The following is a 22,104-nucleotide window of genomic DNA, read 5'->3' on the forward strand; positions in this document are numbered from 1 at the left end:
GTACTGTTTTTCCAACTCGTGTAGACTATGTCTGGGTCTATGGAGTCTGCTGGAGTTCTGAGGAATGACAGCAGACTGGTGTGTTTGGGAGGGGTTGTGTTTGATGTGGTCAGACACTCAGTGGAGGAAGTCTGCTGGTGGTGTTGGAGGCAGATCCAAACAGCAGTAGGGCCAGGTACAAGCTGGTATAACATTGACCTGGTGAAGGGTTACAGGAGACAAAATTCAGGGAAGAGTATCAATCTACTGGTAGGCAGGTCACTCACTGGTTGTGGCTTGTGTGGTCTGGACCTACTATAGCCACACTCTACCTGGTGTGTTCTGTGTCTCAGTGGTGGAAGCCAGCTAGGATTGGAGTGGAGTCCAGAAGCATCAGGGCCAAGGGGAAGCTGGGATGACATTGCCTGGGGAAGGGTGGTGGTGAACAAAATTCAGGGAGGGGAATAGTTCTGTTACTAGGTGTGTCATTTATGATTCTGTCTAGTGTGGCCTGAGCCTGCTGGCAAAAGTCTTTTAGGGTTGGGAGGAGGACCTGGCCACTGGCAGGGCTGGGAGCTAGCTGGGAAGGAATGGGCTTGGGGAGTGGTCACCAGGTGCAGAATCCAGGCATGGTGAAGTTCTATTGGTAGGCTGGTCACTCACCAGTTCTGGCTGGTGTGTTTTGTGCCTCAGTGGTAGAAGTCCACTAGGATTGGGTGTAGGGAGTCCAGTGACAGCAGGGGAAGGGATGAACTGGGATGGCATTGGCCTGGGGAAGGGTCACAGTAGACAGAGTTGGGCAGGGAACAGTTCTGCTGCTAGACAGGTCACTCAAACACCCATTCTGTTTCATATGGCCTGGGCTCACTTGGTGGAAGATTTCTGGGGTTGAGAGTAGGGTCCAGTCATGGAGTGAAGGAGTAACTGGGATGGTATGGGCTTGGGGTAATGATCGCAGGAGGGAGAATCTTGAGGGGATCCACACCTGTCTTGGGTTTCTAATGCTATGAGGAGACACCGTGGCCATGAACACTCTTATAAAGGAAAACATTTAATTCAGCCTATCTTCCATTTTCAGAGGTTCAGTCCCTTATCATCATGGTGGGACATGGTGGTATACAGGAAGACATGTTGCTGGAGAAGGAGCTGAGAGTTCTATATCTTGATCTTCAGGCAGCAGAAGCCACTGTGTGTCACACTGAGCATAGCTTGAGCAAAGGAGAACACAAAGCACATCTCTCCAGTGGCACACTTTCTCCAACAAGGCCACACCTACTCAAATAAAGCCACACATCCTAATAGTGCCACTCTCTATAAAGCTTCTCTCTTTCTTTCTTTCTTTCTTTCTTTCTTTCTTTCTTTCTTTCTTTCTTTCTTTCTTTCTTTCTTTTTTCTCTTTCTTCCCTCCCTGCCTCCCTCCCTCCCTCCCTTTTTCCCTGTCTCTTTCTTTTTTTTCTTTCTTTCTTTTTCTTTTTTGGTTTTTTGAAACAGGGTAGCTTTGGAGCCTGTCCTAGAAGCCTGTGTGGTTTGTAGACCAGGCTGGCCTCAAACTCACAGAGATCCTCCTGACTCTGCCTCCCGAGTGCTGGGATTAAAGGCATATGCCACCACCACCCAGCCTAGGGTTATTTTCTTTCAAACCAACACATTTTACTCCTAGACCCCCAAAGGCTTGTAGCCATATTGTAAGGCAAAAATTCATTCAATCCAATTTAAAAGTCTTCATCATCTATAACAGTTTCAAACTTATTTGCAAATCTAAAGTTCTAAGACTCTTCTGAGATTCATGAAGTCTCTTAACTGTAGTTCCCTGTGAAATCAAAATCAAAAAGCAACTCACATACTTCCAATACATAATGGCACAGTATATATATATATATATATATATATATATATATATATATATATATATAAATTGTTCCAAAATGGAGACAAGGTAGCATAGTATGAAAATATTGGATCAAAGCAAGACCAAAAACCAACTGGGCAAACTCCAATCTCTATATCTCAATGTCTCATGTTAAAACACTCTTAAAATCTTCAAATCCTTTCAACTTTGTTGACTACAACACACTTCTTTCTTTTGAGCTGGTTCCACTCTCTGTTAGCAGCTCTCCTTAGCAAGTATCCCCCGGCTCCGGCATCTCCAAAATCTTGGAGTCTTCAAGGCAACCCAGGCTTCACCTTCAAAACTTCACGCAATGGCCAATCTAGGTTTCTATTCAGAGACCTACCTGACACATTCCTAGCCTAAGCAGCTTTTTTTAGTCACAAAGGCAAATTTCATAGCCCCCTTTCTTCTATCCTTCAGAATCATATGCCCAAAGCTACCATGTTCTGCTGCTTACTGGGACTGGAACATAGTACCCTCAATTCAATTACATCTTCACCAACTTTCTGCTTTTGGTGGTTTCCTTCACTGCCTGAAAATGGATCTGTCCACCAGGCTGGGCTCAAACTCAAAGAGCTGCCAACCTCTGCCTCTGGAATGCTGGGATTAAAGGTGTGCACCAACACACCAAGCTTTAAGCTTTTGTTTAATCCCCTTTCACAAATTGGAAACATAACTGGATGAGATAGTGCACTGAGGTCACCACTCCCTTTATTCCAGTTTTTAATCTGTTTATCTCCTTGAATACAGGATTTACCTCCATTTCACTTCCTGATGCTCTTTCCCTCCACAAATCATATATTTTGTATTTTTCCTTGCTCAGCTTGTCCCTTTGCATTACAAATCTTCAACAGAGTTAGCATTTATACCACTGGATAAATTCCATACCTTTACCTTGCTGTTTTGATATTTCCTCTGTCAAAAGAATTAATCCAAATCTCTTCAACTTAGCTCCAGGCAGACACTTTGGACGAGAGCCAAAAGCAGTCACATTATTCAAGAAAATATTACAAGAATGATCTCTAGATCACAAACTAAAATTCTTCTCTTCTGAAATCTCAAGTCAGGCCCTCATAGTTCAAATTATCCTCAGCACCACTGTCTTCCATGCTTCTACTAGTGTGGCCCATTAAACAGCACTTAAAGCATTCCACTGCTTTCCTAAACCAAACTCCCAAAGTCCAAATTTCTCCAAACAAAAGAATGGTAAGGCCTATCACAGCAATAACCACAGTTCCTGGTACCAACTTCTATCTCAGGGTTTCTATTACTGTGAAGAGACACCATGGCCATAGCAAGTCCTATATTAGAAAGCATTTCATTGTGGTGGCTCACTGATAGTTCAGCACTTCAGTCCATTAGCATCATGATGGGGGATGGAGGCATGCAGACAGACATGGTGCAAAAGAGGAAACTGAGAGTTACATATCTTTCAGACAATAGGAAGTGGACTGAGATACTAAGTGATAATCTTGAGCAAATATGAAATCTCAAAACCTGTCTCCATTGTGACATACTTCCTCTAAGAAGACCTCACCTTTTCCACAAGGACACACCTCTTAATGGTGCCACTTCCTTTTGGGAGCATGTTTTTCAAGCCACCACAATAACAAGGAACACTATTGTTTGACAAAAAGCAACAGGTTATAGAATGGGAAAAGATTTTTACATACTTGGTAGAGGGCTAACCATAAAATGTATGAAGAACTCAAAATAGGAGATCAGAAAACAAATAACCAAATTTAAAATTTGTATAGAGATCTAAACAGAATTCTCAAAAGAGGAAACAAATGGCCAAGAAGCATTTAACAATAATGCTTATATTTACTTAGTCATCATGGAAATGCATATCAAAACTACTTGTGATTTTATCTTACACTAGTTAGAATGGCCAAGTTCATAAGGCAAATGACACTCATCTTGGAGAGGATTTGGGGTAAGGGGATTGCTGATGGGAGTGAAAATTTGCTTAACCACGATGGAAATCACTGTGGTGGGCCTTAGGAATCTGGCAATAGATCTATCTCAAGATCCAGAAATCCCACTCTTTGGCATGTACTCAAAGGACTCTATATGCTACTACAGAGACACTTTCTCATCTATGTTCATTGCTGCTCTCTTTAGAATAGTTAAAATTTGGAAACATCCTAGATTTTAACAACAAATGAATGAATAAAGAAAATGTGGTACATTTATATAATTGAATATTATTCATCTGTTAAAAGTCAAGAAATTTGTAGGTAAACTGATGCATCATGAAAAACAAATCATCCTAAGCAAGTTAACTCAGGCCCCAAAAGAAAAATATGGTATATATTCTTCTTATATGTGAATGTCAGCTTTTAAGCCTGCAATAGGCATACTAAAATACATATAATCACAGAGCTTACACAGAGAGTATAGGACTAGTGGGGAGGGGAGGATCCTCTAAGGAAGGTGAATAGAATATATAGTTATGGGAAGACAGAGAACAGACTGGAACAGGAATATTAAACATGGAGGGGATGGAAAGGAGGTAAGTGAGGAAATATGGTGTGTGGGGGGGGCAAGGAACACTAGGGCCATTTTAAAGGTCATATAAAATCATACTGTTTTGGAAACTTCTTAAAATACGTACATATATAGAATAAATCTAAATGGAGTTACCAAATAATGGGGGGAGGAGAAGGCCCCCAACCACACATCTTTTCACTACTAATCCCAGGACTGCATTATACCCAGTTGAGTTGTGGCCAACTGGGGCTTCATAGAAACCCCCAAATAACTCAGGCTGTTAACACAGCTATTTGATTTCTCTCTACAAACTGATGGTGAGGCTCTATTGCTGAAGACCACATTTACCTATCTCCTTGAACACAAAGAAGTTAAGTTGGTGCCTAACTAGAGCCTTCACCCCTACTGACTAGTATCAATGGCACAGGAAGGTCTGCCAACTATACACTACCATAGTAGAAATGTATCCACCAACTCTTCTACAAGCACTATGATCTACAAATTTGACTTGTCTGCATGACATGCTGGTGTCATAGTGGCACAAATATTTTGGGAGTAACCAACCATTATCTGATTGGATTTGATGTCTACTCCATGAGATGAAACCTATGCATAACACTGCTCAGTTAGCAAAGAAGCTGAAACTAGATAGGCCATGGGCCTAGGGAAAAACCAAATTCTACTGTTCTGCTAAAGGAATATAGCAATAAAATGGCTCCTAAGAACATTCAGCTGTAGCAATATATCAGTGCCTTGCTTATTCATCACCAGAGAAATTTTCTTTTGTAGTAGATGGGAATTATTATAGAGACCTATATCTGGACTATGGGAAGAGAGTGAGAGACCTTCTAATAGTACTAAATGGGGTTTCTGTCTTCACCAAACCCTTCTTCCCCTCAGTGCAGAGGGAGCCATACCAAAGAGGAGACATAATGAGTCTAAGGGCCAGAAAAGATGGATGACACCAAAGAACCAGCATCTTCCAGACACGACAGGACCTATGCTCATGTGAACTCACAGAAACCATGGCAGCATGTGTGGACCCCACAGTTAAGTTAAACGGGGTCCCAGTGCAGAAAGGGGGAAGTGGACATGAGCTTTCATCCCTAGCTAACTAAGAAGCTATCTCCATAAATAACCACTTGCAAAAGAAACTTTAATTTTATTCGATGGAGCCTCACTGGTTATGTAAACCATATTTAATGATGGGATTCATGCCCAACAGTAGATGGTTAGCAAATAACAAACTCAGTGGTCTCTTTGTAGAGTTTTACTATCTCATAGTACTTTGGGAATGTTTGTTTTTTATCTTATTGATCTTTTGCTTATATATTATGGTTTCTGATTCTAATTTTGTTTATTGTGGTTTTTTGCTAATTTTTAAAATTATGGTTTGTTTGCTTTTTATTTGCCTATTTGTTTTCTAAGGAGAGAAAGAAAGAAGGATTGGAGTGGATGGGGAAAACATGTGGAGGATCAGGGAGGACATCATGATCAGAATGTTTGAATTTTCAGTAAAACAGAGCTTGAATGATTAAGGAAAAAAGAAGAAAAAGAGTCTGGGAAGGTTCTCAAATCCTATGTTCAGTTATACCCCTGAGTGTTTCTGCTGATTTTACTAACTAGTTAAAAGACATCTGCCCCAACTGGCTAATTTTTCCCAAGTAAATAATTTATTTCCTATATCTACTGTATCTTTTTTTCTTTTTTTGCACATAAACAACTACAATGCTTGAAAAGGCACATCCTAATAGATAATCAGATTGTAAATGCAGAAAATAACCATATTTAAAAAAACAGCTTCAGGTAATGTCTTAGCTACTTTTCTATTATTGTGAAGAGACACCATGACCTAGGCAACTTATAAAAGGAAGTATTTAACTAGGGACTCATCTATAGCTTCAGAGAGTCAGTCAAAGATTTGGTGACATAAACAAAAGCCACATGGAAACTGTCAGAGGTGCTGAACTCAAATCTAGGCATCTTATTCTTTTTCAGGATCTTTGCAACCAACACTTTTTCCTTACTCTAACAGACTACCCATTCTTCAAATTCACATCTGTGAGGCCAAACATGTTCTATCACCCCAAACTGCCACAGTATTCCTTCTCTCATTATGTAATATACTGGCTTATCACTTCAGCTGTGCATATTATATAACAGTTATTAATAACAATGTAGACGGAACTTATTTTTATATATCAGAGAAACTTACTTCAGATAGTTGAAGTTTCCTACTGTTCTAAAAATTCCATATGAATTATTTCAATTATCATACCATTTCTTTTTTAGACATACTGTTTCCATGTTGTCAATAATGTAAAGTTTAGGAATATTAACTGATTTCCGCAAGTCTAGTAAATGCTGGAATGTGACTGGTGTTCAAGACCCATTTTATAAATGGAAGAGTTCAAGTAAAACTTGAGTCCATTTATCATAAAGCTTCTGCTGGCACCTTGATAGCCTACTCTGGTCTGGAACATCAGTCAAGTCATACTACAGAATTATGCAAAACTTAATAAAAATTAAATATAAGTACATTATTAATATTCATCAATTTTATTTCTTAATATTTTGTAATACAAATAAGAGTTAAAATAAAAAAATGTTTCTTGTTTCAGACACAGTTTGAAGAAGAAATACTCATTATATTCTCACAATCCAATATGTAGCCAATATTAGTATCTGCATTGTTAGGACAATGAAATTAAGATTCAGAGAGACTAAATAACTTGACATATGTCACACAGCTAACAGTGCAAGTAAAATAAGCAATGTATAATTATTTTAGTTGTTCAATTCCCCCCTTTTTCCTTGGAAAAGTAGGTTTGAATACTTTGCAACTGAATGCAATTGAAAAGTAAACTGCTATATGTTCTCACAGAAAATTCTTAGTGCAATTTACCCCACCTTAAAAATACTGAATAATATTGCATCTGTCAATCATTTAAAATCCCACTGTTATTGATACACAATCAGGTGAAAAACAGTTTTCAGATTGCTTAACCAAAACTTTCCATAGCCAGTCACTGCCACTAGGTGACAGTATTGTCTAGTTTAAGAACAGAGTCTACAGTTAAATGCTGAAAGCTTCTGTTTATAAGTTTGAGCTCTTATATACAGACTCTGAAAATCTCAACATGTCTAATTGTAATCCTTTTTTATTTTTAATGACTGTATGTTAGTCTAATAAACAGAAAGTACAAAAAATGATTAGTACGATGTTTTATTACTTTTAAAACTTTAATTTTTATTTTAATTTATGTATGTTTTTCCGGCATGTTTGTCTGTATACTACATGAGAGCATGGTGCTCACACAGGTCAGAAGAGAATGTGGGATCCCCTGGAACTTGAGTTATGGGTGTCTATGAGTAACCATGTGGGTTCTGGTAATCAAACCCTGGTTTTTTGCAATAATGAGTGCTCTTATCAGAGATCCAACTCTTGAGACTTCAAATTGTATTTTTTATTAGTCCTTTGAGAATGTCATACCATGTATTTTGAATATAATCAATCAGCTTTCCCAGATCCTTCTAGATTCATGCTTCTTGTCTCTACGCACTCAATTTTACATCCTCTTTGTTGTCACCTACCAAATTCAGTTAGTGATAACCATATATTTTTAGATATGGTCTTCTATCTAAGGAGTGGTTCAACTTACCAGGGGCTAAAGAAACACCCTTAAGGAAAACTGACTATCCCTGTATGACCTGCTGTCAATTAACTACCAATAGTTTCTCAAATCAGTCTTTCCCAGTTGTAAATTCTGTGAACTCCAATAACCACTGTTATGGCAAGATACATCTACTGGTGCAATAGTGACACAAACATCATGGAAGTAAACAATCATTTCCCCATTATATTGAAGTCCCACTCCACAAGAAGAAGCCTATATCTGACACTATTGTAAGGGAAAGATGCTAGATAAGTCATAGTTCTTACAGTAAAACCTACTACTATTATGCTGCTAAATGGACATTGTATTAAAACAACTGCTAATGACTTATTATTATACTCATAGGTAAATGCATCCCTCAACCTTCCACAGAGAATCTTCTATGGTTGCTGAATAACAGTGGTAGATATTTATTAACACAGACACTCACAACTGGTCAACATGGAGAGAATAATGGATTGTGGAATACTAAGTCTTAAATGGAACATGTATATCATATTCGCTCCTCCCACAGACCAGAGATCATAATAGAAGAGGGGGTAAGGAGTACATTAATACAAGAGAATTGTGTCCTTTGGACACAACAAGATAGTTGCACATATTAACTCATAGCAATTGAAACAGCATGCACAAGACCCATTCAAAGGTCAAACTAGTCTTTAAATTTTATTATAATTAATGCTGTTTATCACTGTAATTTATCTGACATTATTCATATAAATAAGTAACCAATGAAGTCTACTAATATCATAATTAAGAGTTCTTGTTTGGTCATGACCTCCTTTCCAAACTACTACTGTGCTTCAGGCCACGGCATGAAACTTCACAGACTAGAACCAGAAAACGGAGCCATATTGGTAGTCAGAAAATCACCTACTATCTTCTGGTTGCTGTTACTGAGTACTAGGCACAGTGACGAACAAAAGAGTTGGGTTCCATCTCCAAATCTGTCTTTGTGAGTCATTGCCTTCCAATTTTTTTCTCCAATCTGAAATATGCTCACCAGAAAGGAAGAAGGCCAGCCTCTGCCACAGTGGGTACAAGGGACTGGCTAGAATGTGTCTCCATTTTAGAAGATGGCCATAATTCAGGATAAAGTCAAGTGGGAAAATTTTGGACTCTGTGTCCACTCTATTTACAGTATGAATGGCAGTGGGTTCAGAGGCATGTCCTGCCTGGCTTCCCTAAACTTTTACTCTGTCATTTATTTAAGGCCAGAGGCTAGTCCTAACACCTAAGCTTGGGAATAGATCAGACCCAACTACCATCAACACCAACTGTAGAACTATTTTTTAAAAGGAGAAAAAACACTGTGGTATTTAAAGGAGGAAGGGGAAGGGCTAGTTCTTAAAGTGCAAAATTTTCTATAAATTTCTCCAAGTATCTGTAGAACTTTTGGTCCAGTCCAAATGTAATTTTGAATGAGGTAGGTAGTTTGTACTCAGGCCATGTTCTTTGAAGTGCCCTTTATGGCTTATACCACGAAGACACTAGTATCCCATGAAGACACTAGTATCCCATGAAGACATTAGTATCCTGTGAAGACACTAGTATCCCATGAAGACACTGGTGCTTGAAGGGACAGCACTGAGAGTAATGCTAGTTCCAGGTGAAGCTTCTTAGCTTTTGATTTTCTGTCAAATGAGGATCCAATCATCCATGTTGTCTTTCTGTCTTTTAAGATTCTACCAGATTCTATTGAGAATGCTCATACTATGCAGAGACCCCTTTTTCCAATTAGTATTGCCTCAAATAGAATAAAAAAGCTTTAGCAATGGAAGAAATTTGCCCATCTGCTCTATTACTTTTCCTGTTGGTAGTGTCAGCCTGTATGTTGGATAGATATATAAATACTGAACATAATTCTCTTTTGGCTACACTCTGTGGACAATGACCTGCACAGATGTTGCTGTTTGTTTTCCAAGTACTAGATGTAACTGCAGGCTCAGGTTTAGTTGGGGTTCAGCAAGCATTATGGGTAGTGCATTCTCCTGGCTGTTGGATGGTCAGTTGAGGCACAAGGCATAGACACCTAGGAAAATGTGTGCTTTCAGGTAGAGCTTTTCATTCTTGGAGGGGAAAATTTGGATCCTGCTGCAGGATTTCCACTTGCTTTCTGTTGTCTACACTGTTGTTTTTGATCAGCTTGTTGAGTAAAGACTGGGCAGCCATTTCTTCTTTCTCTTCTTCATCAGTCTTCTCTACAGTGACACTGGTCTGATTACACCATAAGTGTCTGACTTGATTTTCACTTCTTTGATCTGCAAACTGCTTATCTTTCTGACGGTGGCTTTCTGCTTGCACACCACTAGGTCAAACAATTTGGCAGTCATGGTTCCTAAATGTGTGTGTGCGTGTGTGTGTGTGTGTGTGTGTGTGGCTTGTGAAAAGCTGAATTGCACTACACCAATGCCATTTTTAAGTCCCAGACTGCCTAATTTTAAAAATAAGATTCTATTTCATTAAAAATCTAGTATTAATAGTAAGTTTTGTAAATCAAGCCCACACAAGTTTTATTTTTAAAAATACAGATGCATTTTGTTCTACTAAAATATTTCTAATTAATATAACTTTTAAACACCCACATAAATGTTCAATGATGAATATACTTATGCATTTAAAATCTATGGACCAGTACATCAAATTTTTATCTCTGAGCATTTTTTAAAAGGTCCAGGAGGCAAAAGTTTATAATGTTTATTTTGGTGTAGGCTTTTAAAGCAAGACAGGCTTCTTCCACATTCTAGAAGTCTCAATTAAACAAGTGCTACCTGCTATAAAAGCAGCATTTGATACCTCAAGCCTCAAGTTAAAAAAATAATTTCTCAGTGACATAAAATAAACATTCAATACCCCAAAAACCGTCCAGGATAATTATCTGAATTCTGACTCCAGTTTCATTTTATCTAATGACTACTTACAAATAATAAAAATATTTGTACAGTCCTCAGATGCAGCATCTACATTGTTTGCATTTTTTTGCTATAAGTCGAAACCAGCAAGCATACTGCTTATCTCTTTTACACTGACAAACTTTTTTTTACCCCCTCGTAAGATACAAGAAGAAAAGTAGTATGCAAGGGAGGAAAATTGTAGACCTTGGAGCTGAGGGAGTTCAAGAAGTCAGGCAGGAACAAAGCTGAAAACTCGGCTTTTTACCAAAAAATATACAAAATATATTACAGGTAATCATCAATAAGAAATACTTCCTTTTAAAAGTAATAGTAGCTTTAAGATCCGGGTCTTCTATACGATTCCATTGGTCGACTTCTCTGTTTTTATGCCAATACCAAGCTGTTTTCAATACTGTAGCTCTGTAATAGAGTTTGAAGTTAGGGATGGTAATGCCTCCAGAAGTACCTTTATTGTATAAGATTGTTTTGGCTATGCTGGGTTTCTTGTTTTTCCATATAAAGTTGATTATTGTCCTCTCAATATCTGTGAAGAATTTTGATGGGACCTTGATGGGGATTGCATTGAATCTGTAGACTGCTTTTGGTATAATTGCCATTTTTACTATGTTGATCCTCCCAATCCATGAGCAAGGGAGATCCTTCCATTTTCTGGTATCCTCTTCAATTTCTTTCTTCAAAGATTTAAAGTTCTTGTCAAATAAATCCTTCACTTCCTTGGTTAGAGTTACTCCCAGATATCTTATGCTATTTGTGGCTATTGTGAAAGGTGATACTTCTCTGATTTCCCTCTCTGCTTCCTTATCCTTTGTGTATCAGAGGGCGACTGATTTTTTGGAGTTGATCTTGTATCCTGCCACATTGCTAAAGGAGTTTATCAGCTGTAGGAGTTCTTTGGTGGAGTTTTTCGGGTCGCTTATGTACACTATCATATCATCTGCAAATAATGAAAGTTTAACTTCTTCCTTTCCAAATCGAATCCCCTTGATTCCCTTATGTTGTCTTATTGCTATTGCTAGAACTTCAAGCACTATATTGAAGAGATAAGGAGAGAGTGCACAGCCTTGTCATGTTCCTGAATTTAGTGGGATGGCTTGAGTTTCTCTTCGTTTAATTTGATGTTAGCTGTCGGCTTGCTGTAAATAGCCTTTATTATATTTAGGAATGACCCTTGTGTCCCTCATCTCTCCAAGACCTTTATCATAAAGGGGTGTTGAATTTTGTCAAATGCTTTTTCAGCATCTAATGAGATGACCATATAGTTTTTTCCTTCAGTTTATTTATATGATGAATTACATTGATAGATTTTCGTATGTTGAACCAGCCCTGCATCTCTGGGATGAAGCCTACTTGATCATAGTGGATAATTTTTCTGATGTGTTCTTGGATTCTGTTTGCCAGTATTTTATTGAGAATTTTTGCATCAATGTTCATGAGTGAGATTGGCCTGTAATTCTCTTTCTTGGTTGAGTCTTTGTGTGGTTTAGGTATCAGGGTAACTGTAGCTTCATAGAAGGAATTTGGCATTGACTCTTGTGTTTCTATATTATGAAATACCTTAAGGAGTATAGGTATTAGGTCTTCTTGGAAGTTTTGGTAGAATTCTGCATTGAAACCATCTGGTCCTGGGCTCTTTTTGGTAGGGAGGTTTCTGATAACAGTTTCTAATTCTTCGTGACTAACAGGACTATTTAGAGCGTTTACCTGGTCCTGGTTTAACTTTGGTATATGGTATTTATCTAAAAAACTGTCCATTTCTTTTACATTTTCCAATTTTGTGGCATACAGGCCTTTGTAGTAAGATCTAATGATTCTCTGAATTTCCTCTGTGTCTGTGGTTATATCCCCCTTTTCATTTCTGATCTTATTAATTTGTGTGTTTTCCCTCTGCCGTTTGATTAGTTTGGCTAAGGGTTTGTCAATCTTGTTGATTTTCTCCAAGAACCAGCTTTTTGTTTCATTGATTCTTTGGATTGTTTTCTGTGTTTCTCTTTTGTTGATTTCTGCCCTCAGTTTGATTATTTCCAGTCTTCTACTTCTCCTAGGTGAGTCTGCTTCTTTTTTTTCCAGAGCTTTCAGGTATGCTGTTAAGTCACCAATGAGTGCTTTCTCCATTTACTTTAAGTGGGCACTTAGTGCTATGAACTTTCCTCTTAGCACTGCTTTCATTGTGTCCCATAGGTTTGAGTATGTTGTGTCTTTGTTTTCATTAACTTCAAGAAGACTTTAATTTCTTTCTTTATTTCTTCCTTGACCCAGCTGTGGTTCAGTAGTTGACTGTTCAGTTTCCATGTTCAGTTTGTGGGCTTTCTGGGGGTAGCATTGTTGTTGATTTCTAATTTTAATCAATGTGATCCGATAAGACACAGGTGGTTACTAATATTATTTTTGTAACTGTGGAAGCTTGATTTGTTACCAAGTATATGTTCAATTTTCGAAAAGGTTCCATGATCCGCAGAGAAGAAGGTATATTCTTTCCTATTTGGGTGGAATGATCTATAGATGTCTGTTAAGTCCATTTGGTTCATTACCTCCATTAAATCTTTCAATTATCTGTTAGGTTTCTGTCTGATTGACCTGTCCATTGGTGAGAGATGAGTGTTGAAGTCTCCAACTATTAGTGTGTGTGGTTTAATGGCTGCCTTGAGTTCTAGAAGTGTTTCTTTTACATAAGTGGGAGCTTTTATATTAGGGGCATAGATATTCAGGATTGAGACTTCATTCTGATGGATTTTTTCTGTTATGAGTATAAAGTGTCCCTTTCCATCTCTTCTGATTGATTTTAGTTTGAAGTCAACTTTGTTAGAAATTAGTATGGCCACACCGGCTTGTTTCTTAGGTCCATTTGCTTGATAAACCTTTTACCAACCCTTTACTCTGAGTAGGTGTCTGTCTTTGTGGTTGAGGTGTGTTTCTTGTAAATAGCAGAATGTTGGATCCTGTTTTCGTATCCAATTTCTTAGCCCTTGCCTTTTTATAGGTGAATTGAGTCCATTGATATTAAGTGATATTAATGACCAGTGGTTGTTAACTCCGGTCATTTTTTTTTGTAGTAGACTTTGTGTGTTTCCCTTCTTCCAGTTGTGCTGGTGAAGGGTCGCTAGATGCTTGAGTTATTGTGGGCATTGTTGGACTCCTTGGTTTGTGATTTTCCTTCTATTACTTTCTGCAAGGCTGGATTTGTGGCTATGTATTGTTTAAATTTGTTTTTGTCTTGGAATATCTTGTTTTCTCCATCGATGGTGAATGCAAGCTTTGCTGGGTATAGTAGTCTAGGCTTGCATCAATGTTCCCTTAGTGTCTGTAGCACATCTGTGCATGCTCTTCTGGCTTTCATGGTTTCCATTGAGAAATCAGGTGTAATTCTGATAGGTTTCCCTTTATATGTTACTTGACCTTTTTCCTTTGCAGCTCTTTTTTTTTTGTTTTTTTTTTTCAAGACAGGGTTTCCCTGTAGTTTCTAGAGCCTGTCCTGGAACTAGCTCTTGTAGACCAGGCTGGCCTCGAACTCAGAGATCCACCTGCTCAGAGTTTCCATTTCCAGTTTTCCCTCAAATTGTGTTTTCTTCATTACCTCCATTTCATTTATCAGGTCTTGGACTGTTTCCCTTACCTGTTTGATTGCTTTTTCTTGTTTTTCTTGTTTTTCTTGGGTATCTTTGAGAGATTTATTTATTTCGTCTACCTTTTTGTTTGTCATCTCCATTTCTTTATGGCAGTTTTTTTACCTCCTGTTTAAGGTCCTCTATTATTTTCATAAAGTACTGTTTAAGGTCGGTTTCTTCTATATCTTCTGGAGTAGGCTGTTCAATTCTTGTTGTTTCGGGATGTCTGGATTCTGGTGGTGTCATGTTGCCCTTCATGTTGTTGGATGAGTTCTTTCATTGGTGCCTGCCCATCTCTTCCTTCAAATGGAGCCGGGAGGTGCTTGGTGTCTTAGACCAATCTTTGCTGTGACTGAATCTGGTTGGATCTCCTCAGTGCCAGAGCAGGAGCTATTCCTTGTGGCACAAACTGAATAAGCCCGCACTCCCTTGCAGGAATCCTCAGACCTTCCTGCAGGCCAGAGTCTGACCCCTTTGGGTGAATGGCCTTAGTGCAGGAGCAGGACACCTGAATACACTAGGGAAGGCAGTCCAGATGGAACTCCACTGCACAGGATCAGGAATTCCAGGCAGCCCAGGGACACTGCCGGACAAAAGGGCCAAGGTGGGGACAGGGCGGTATGGAATATCACACAGCGAACCTGGCAGCACAATCTGAAGGAGCCCGCACTCCCTTGCAGGAATCCTCAGACCTGCCTGGAGGCCAGAGTCTGACCCCTTTGGGTGGATGGCCTTAGTAAAGGAGCAGGACACCTGAAAACACTAGGGAAGGCCGGTTTTAGCTTTAACATAGCAAGATTCCATACAACAAAACAATTGTCATGCAAGAATTAGTTATAATATTTATATCTACTTTATCTTTTATTATAACTATAACTGTAACTATTCTTCAACTTCATCAAAGACTCCAGAAGAATGTACTGTTACCTAAGTAAACAGGCAGTACATTGTAAGCAACTTCCAAAACTCTCGAATTGACAGAGACATCTCACTGTCTGGACAGTCACCCAAAGTTCTTCTATAACATTGGGACACTCATGATCAACCTACAGGCCCATAGTATCTGGCAGACTTTTCCATGAAGCAGGAAATTTCAAAGACAATTCCACCTATATTTGCAGTTTGTCAGTCACTTTCTTTTGTGTTCTGCAGAATGTCTGGCAGTCTTTCATGAAGTAGACAACCCGAAGGACCATCTCACCTTTAGGCAAGTTCAGCAGTCATTTTTCTGTGGGTCCTACAAGTCCAGTTTATACAGCATACCATCAAGCAGTCCAGGCAAGAGAAGTTTCTTCATAAGAAGACTCTTCAATGACCAACATCCTCTTGAAGCAGATTGGTGCTGCCAGTAATAGATATTTCTCACTGTCATGAAAAGTCCTAAGATTTTAAAGCATTTTAAATACCATATTCTGTAGGCCTTTGAAAAGTTTAAAGACTATCTAACTAAAATATAACTCTCTATCTAGAAAAGCTAATTAACATGACTATAAGTTTGACTATTATACATGATTATCTATTAACCTGTATTTCTTAATTATACATTATGTTTTCAAATGAACTGTACCAACACAATACCTTAATCAAGAACAGGAATACAGCAAAACTGACCTTAAATTTTTATCAATAAACCAAGATCCAAGCCAATGCAAATCTCTATATCATATCCCCCTTTAACTGTAAATAAACATTTATAAACAATATTTGAGAATTTGGGCAAAGTTCTTTCCAAAATGCTTCCTGATTTTTGTTGGGAGAAGTATTTAATTTTTGCTTTTGGGAGGATTCACGGAGACATTTTGAGGGTCTTGGTCCATCAAACCACATTAGTTTGGAAAGAATCTAAAGCATCTCATCTTCTATGGAAAAAAAAAGCAGAGTCTCTTTGCCAAAGCAACATATCCTTAGACCCCAATTTTGAAATAAAGATACCTTTAAAATATATATGTTGGTTTAGTTTAGCAGCCCATTCAATGAAATGTCTTTCTGTACCTAGCTCATTTAACAGTTAAAAATTTCAAGGAGAATACAATAATATATAATCAAGACTCTCTGTGTATATTCCATCTTTACGTGGCTTATTTTTCTTTTTTCTTTTAATCTATGACTGTCTGTGCTGTGCCTCTTTAAAGACTTTGTTTTATTTTTTAAAACTATTTATTTCCATTTTTAATTGTCTATCCCCTTTTTCTTCTCTCCCTCAAGCCTACATACATTTTAAAACATACTGTGACCTGTTTAGAGGTTTATTTTTGTCTGAATCTGCCTGTATTGCATATCTGTAATTATTTTCTGACCAGGAGCTTTTGTAAATGCTAAGTGGGCATGGCTAGGACCAACTCCATGGTCTTGCCTGTTGACTCTGCCCAGTCCAACATGGCAGAGGCATGTTTGCTGCCTCTGAGAGCCATGCATATTGCCCCATTTTCAGGCACACAGAGGGTCTGTGTTGCCATTAAGCAAGTTGTAGCACTCTGCTCACAAACCCCATTTAAATATTCTGTAAATATTCTATAGCTAGACCTTCCGAAAGAGTCAGAGCCGTTTGTGCTGGTGAACCAGGAAGCTGCCATTTTTAAAGAAGCCATGCAGTTTTTACTGCACCTCTCTCAAAGGAGCCATATGTCCCTGCTCACTGTGAGCTGATCCAGTAAAAAAAAATTGAAACTACCAAAAAACTCTGTCATGTGTGTGTGTGTGTGTGTGTGTGTGTGTGTGTGTATGTGTGTGTATTTGTGTGTGAAATCTTTTTTAAGCTCTCTCAGGTTTTATGTGAATTTAGCTGGCACACATTGGTTCACCAGTCTGTTGATGGAGACTGCTTATTTTTTCCAGGCTGTCTAGATCTAAAATAATCACACAGTGTTGAGACTAATGAGTTCTGGCCTTCAGCTGGATATTGGGACTAATGAGTCCTGGCCTTCAACTGTTTTTCCCTCCTAGAACCTTCTAATTCAAGTTACTAGAAGCTGTGCCTAGCTTAGAGGATCAGAGGATGGGATTTTCACCTGTTGGCCATTGACTGCAGTGTATTTAAGCCTACGTGGTACTAATAAAGAGGGCTTTGGTACCAGTGTTTAAAGGTCTGCATGTTGGTCTGTCTCTGCATGTGTATTCTCAACCTCCAGGCCCTTGCCCAAAGCTCATGAACTAGGGTCTAGCACATAGAGTGCAGACCAGGGCCACGGTGTGCAGCAATTGGAGATCCCCACCAAGATAATGGGAACTAGGGAACACTGAGAGGTCACCCTCAGAAGGTGAGGGTGGATTGGAGTATGTGTTAATCCTGACGTCCTTCACTCAGTTTCAGATCCAGGCCATGGAAGTAGCACGTGGAAGTCCAACCGAGAAAGAGGGGTAAGCAGACAGGGTTGTCCCCAGCCAGAGGGGATTTATTGGGGAACTAAGATGGCACACCCTCTGAAAAAGGAGGCAGGAGGGTGAATTGATGGCCTCTAAAAGATAGAATGTATACAGCTCAAAAAGATAATTGTGTACAGATGTATGGTATGTTGATTGTGTTGTCTTTGTGTTCTGGACTGGAGAAAGATACTTGATTCTAGGAACTGCTAAGAAAGGTATTTTGACTTTAAAGTGTGGGCTTAAGAATTTGATGCTATGGAAAAGAAGTTCTGCTTTTGTCTCCACAGAGGATGAGAACCTGAGAATTTATTCGAGATTCATGTGGTTTGATTCACCGAGACCTCCTGAAATGTTGCAGTAAATACCCCCAAGAATGCAGTGTCCCCGCTCAGCAGGAAGTAGCCAGACAGATTGACAATGCCCAAATTTCCTAAAAGATTGTTTAAGTGGTGCCCCTTCAGTGGTTCCAGAGCAGCAAGCCTGCTTTCCTGAGTTCCGCTCCACTCCATGCACCAGTTTGGACCCAGAATGAATGCAGCTGGGACTAGAAGGCAGCTGGAGCAGAGCTTTGCTAGGTGACTGTGGTGGAAGGCACATTGCCTCAGCCCAGTCGGTGCCTAGCCTGGTGGATACTGCAGCAGTGCCAGGAGTATCAGCAAATGCAACAAGTGCTGGAGCTGAGACAAGCTGGAGCACAGACCCCATTGGCCTGCTGGAGAATGCAGCAGCGGGGCAAGGAGAAGGCAGTGGCAGTTCCAGGCTCTGCACGCTGAAGAGTCTGTGGCAGAGTGAAACTGGCCTGAGCAACTGCTGGGGATGACCACTCCAGTGTTGCCTTGTTGGTTCGGATATCAGCTATCATACCACTGCCAATTAATACCATAGCCCAAATGGGAGGCTGGGTCCAGTGGTGATTGGGGACCCTCTTGCTGGAACTCTTAATGCCTGTTGCCATGGGCATTCATTTCTGAATTCTGTGTAAGATCAAACAACCCATGAGAATGCAGCATATGGTCACTTAGCAAGTCCTTCTGAGCCTGTTGGACCTAAGACAGGAGGGTCTTCTGTTTTATAAAAAATTTAGGGGGGAAGATGTTGGGACTAATGAGTCCTGGCTTTCAGCTGGATGTTGGGACTAATGAATCCTGGCCTTCAGCTGTTTTTCCCTCCTAGAACCTTCTAATTGAAGTTACTAGAAGCTGTGCCTAGCTTAGAGGATCTGAGGATGGGATTTTCACCTGTTGGCCATTGACTACAGTGTTATTAAGCCTACGTGGTGCTAATAAAGAGGAGCTTTGGTATCAGTGTTGGAAGGTCTGCATATTGGTCTGTTTCTCTGTGTGTTTTCTCAACCTCCAGCTCCTTGCCCGAAGCTCATGAACTGGGGTCTAGCGCATAGAGCAGAGACCAGGGCCAGGGTCTGGGGCAACACAGAAACCATATTATTCAAAACACTGCTTGGCCAATATCTTAAGCATATTGCTGGCTAGCTCTTATATCTAAAATTAACCCATTCTTATTACTTTACATTTTACCACATGGCTTGTAGTCTACCAGCAAGTTTCCAGCTCATGGTTCACACCTTTTCACCCTGGCAGCTACATGGCTTCTCTCTGATTCAGCCTACTCTCTCTATCTGCTTGGAATTCCCAGCTTGCCTTATTCTGTGCTTCAATAGGCCTAAAACAGCTTCTTTATTAATCAATGGTATTCACAGCATACAAAAGGGAATCCCACATCAGGTGCTGAGTATGATTTGATGAAATGTGGGGGCCTGGCTCAAGAGTGTTCAGAGAATTTTAGTATGTGGCCTAGAAATTATTCCTGTTATGGTTTAGTGAAGAATGTGGCTGTTTTTTAGGCCCCTGTTCAAAGAGTTGCCTGAGGTTAAAATGCAATGATTTGGATTAACTCTATTAGCAGTAAAAATATCAAAACATTCTAGTATTGACTCTGTTGTGTACTTTATGTATGTTGTATGTATGCTACTGGTCACTCTTACACATATTTATAATGAAAAGGAGAAACCAAGAAAGTAAACATACACAAAGTACAATTTGAGGAGAAAAAAAGCATACCATTAAGTGGAATGAGGTTAAGTCCTATGTTGAAGAAGATAAACAGATTGACCTCAGTGACCTCAGTGAAAGATCTTACCCAGTTATACTTCCAACTAGTGAAAAGCAATTAAAGAACAGCTTAGACCTTGGTGTGGTGGTACACACCTTTAATCCCAGCATGCCAGAGGCAGAGGCTGGCAGATGTTTGGGTTTAAGGCAAGACCTACAAACCCAGTTTCAGAATAGTCAAGCTTTGGCAGTGAAAGAAAGCACCAAAATCAAAAAGTTGGTGAAGATGTAATTGAATGAGGGTACCATGTCCCAGCCCCAGTAAGCAACAGAATGTGACAACATTGTCCAGGTAGTTCTGGAGACAAGGATAGAAGAAAGGGCTATGGAATTTGCCTCAGTGACTAAGGAAAGCCACTGAGCCAAGACATGTTTCAGGTGTGTCCCCAGACTTAGAGATGCCATTGTGTGAAACTTAGAAGGTGAAGCATGGATTGCATTGGAGACTCCAAGGTATTGGAGAGGCCAGAGTCAAGGGATACTTTCCAAGGAGAGACACTAAATAGGAGTAGAACCAGCATAAGAGAAAGTGTGTTGCAGTCAACAAAGCTGAAAGGAGCTGGAGTTCAGAAGAGCATTTTAACATCAGAAATGGCGATGCAGAGTTTAGTGTTTGCCCAGCTGGGTTGTGGTCTTGCTTTGTTCTGGTATTTCTACATCACACTCACTTTACTCCATTTTGGAAGAGTAATGTATATACTGTGTCATTGTATATTGGAAGTATGTGACCTGGCTTTTTATTTTGATTTTACAGAGTACTAGTTACAGTTAAGAGATATCATGAATCTCAGAAAAGACTTAGAACTTTAGATTTTTAAATAAGTTTGAGACTGTTATAGACTATGCAGACTTTGGAAGTTGGACTGAATGTATTTTTGCATTGTGATATGGCTATAAGTCTTTGGGGGCCAGGGGGTGGAATGTGGTTGTTTGAAAGAAAATGGCCCATAGGGAGTGACATTAGGCTGTGTGGTTTTGTTAGTGTAGGTATGGCCTTGTTGGAAGAAATGTGTCACTAGGGGGTGGGTTTCAAGGTCTCCTTTGCTCAAACTATGCTCAGTGTGACACACACTAACTTCTGCTCCTGCAGACCAAGGTGTAGAAATCTTGGGTTCTTCTCTACAACCATGTCTTCCTGCACACCACTATGTCCCACCATGGTGATAATGGACTGAACCTCTGAACTATAAGCCACAGAACTCTTTAATGTTAAGAGTTTTAATTTTCTTGACCCCCCTTGCTTATATAACCTATCTTTCCTCTCTTCAACTGTACCCCTAGAGCTCCACCTGGTGCTTGTCTGTGGATCTCTGCATCTGCTTCCATCAGTTACTGGATGAAGGGTCTACCATGACAGTTATGTTAGTCACCAATCTGATTACAAGGGAAAGCCAGTTCAGGCCCCTCTCCACTATTGCTTGGGGTCTTGGTACATGAGCTGGCTTTTTGGAGCACATTTTCTATGGTGGGATGCTTTGATGTAGAGGGGAGGGCCTTGGTTCTACCTCAACTTAATATGCCTTTCTGAGGAGTGGATGGGGTGGACTAGAGAGAGATAGAGGGCAGTGGGAGGGGTGGTAGGGGAAATTGTGGTTGGTATGTAAATTGAAAAAAATATAAAATGTAAGAACCTGATGTGAGCAGCCGGGAAATGAATAAGGAGTCTCTGCCTACAAGAACCATAATAAAAACTATAAATTAGTTTTAAAAAGTTTACATGGTCATGGTGTCTCTTCACAGCATTAGAAACCACAGCTAAGACAAGTATCTTCTTCAGTTTCTCTCTTGAGCATTTTCAGGTATTTATTGTAGATGTCTTTGATTTTCTTGTTATGTTCATTCCAAGGTATTTTATAATTTTGTGGCAACTATGAATGAGATGGTTTCCTTATTTTTCAACATATTTGCTATTGGTATGTACAAAGACTTTTTTGGGTTATTTCTGCACCTGTGAGTTTGATAAAACTGTTTATGAGCACTGAACATTTGTTAGTGGAGACTATAGGCTTTCTTATATGTAGAATTGTTTAACCTTCAAGTAAGAATGTTTCGACT

Source organism: Arvicola amphibius, chromosome X (genome assembly GCF_903992535.2).
Source record: "Arvicola amphibius chromosome X, mArvAmp1.2, whole genome shotgun sequence".
Classification (NCBI taxonomy): Eukaryota; Metazoa; Chordata; class Mammalia; order Rodentia; family Cricetidae; genus Arvicola; species Arvicola amphibius.